General features: G+C 41.9%; 1 non-coding gene across 1 annotated transcript; it reads left to right on the forward strand.

Moving 5' to 3' along the window:
* Positions 1 to 349: 349 nt before the first annotated feature.
* TRNAS-AGA lies at positions 350 to 431 on the forward strand. The gene has a single exon. It is a non-coding gene; the product is annotated as a tRNA-Ser (tRNA).
* The last annotated feature ends 855 nt before the right edge of the window (positions 432 to 1,286 follow it).

Raw genomic sequence — 1,286 nt, forward strand, 5'->3', positions numbered from 1 at the left:
CTGTCTGTCTGTCTGTCTGTCTGTCTGTCTGTCTGTCTGTCTGTCTGTCTGTCTGTCTGTCTGTCTGTCTGTCTATCTGTCTCTCTCTCTCTCTCTCTCTCTCTCTCTCTCTCTCTCTCTCTCTCTTTCTGTGTCTCTGTCTCTCCGCTTCCCCTCTCCCAAATCACCTTAAATCAGTTATCAAATCATATTAAAATTAAATGTTAAAGGGCGGGGGAGCTTGAACAAGAACAGCCGCAGCTGGGAGCTGATGTAATTTTTTTTTTCTTGTACCAGATGACAGCTTTGCCACGTGCCCGCTCAAGACTTCGTGGCACGACTGATACATTTGTACTGATAACGTTCAGAAGTTGTCGTGGCCGAGTGGTTAAGGCGATGGACTAGAAATCCATTGGGATCTTCCCGCGCAGGTTCGAATCCTGCCGACAACGATTTTTTTTCTTTTCGTCTCAGATAGTTCCTCACAAGCTGAATTTGTTGATCTTCCACGTCTAAGAAATTGAATTTAAAAAATTGACCAAATCCTTTGCTAATTGTTTTTCTTATAAAACAACCCCTCCCCCCCAACAAACCAGCTACTCGAAATAATGAACAACGGAGTTTGCTTGACCGTCATTCTCTCCTTGTTATCGCACGTTTGGAAACCGTTGTCTTGTGTTGTCGTGGTATGGCGCTTCGCTGTCGCATGTGGAGGACCCAGGTCCAATTCCCAATTGGGGATAATTTCTATTGAGAATCTCTGTCTATCTGCTGGGATGTTTGTTGTATCTGACCCCTATAAGCCTCTGTTGCCCCTGACAGGTACGGTCGAAGCCCGCCTTCAGAATGGTCTAAATTATATAGCTTGATTTATATTTTTTTTTGGGAGGGGGGTACCGTGGGGGTGGTGGTGGGTGGGTTAAAAACTAGTACATTAAACGAAATAAAAAGTTTGATTTAAGACAACCTTATCATTCTCTCTTCTTTATGAACTTTGAAATGAACGTTCATCATCTTTTCAAACTGAATTTAATTACATGTACACTCAAGAAGTTAGGAATGTAAAGCAGGCAGTGATAGGCTATTACAGAAAGGTAATCTTTCATTACTCTCTTATTACACGCGGGGGGTTGGCGGGTGCTCTGATGTGGGTTGCGCCTTCTTGTCTACCAACCTTACTATTATATCGTCATTATCTCAAACATTCGTTTTCTTTGTATTCCACCTTCTTGTAACAACTCTCAGTTAGGTCTATTTTATAGGAACAATTTGTGTTGAAAGTGCTGTAATATTTTCATTAAAAAAGT

Source organism: Aplysia californica, unplaced genomic scaffold, assembly GCF_000002075.1.
Source record: "Aplysia californica isolate F4 #8 unplaced genomic scaffold, AplCal3.0 scaffold00032, whole genome shotgun sequence".
Taxonomy (NCBI): domain Eukaryota; kingdom Metazoa; phylum Mollusca; class Gastropoda; order Aplysiida; family Aplysiidae; genus Aplysia; species Aplysia californica.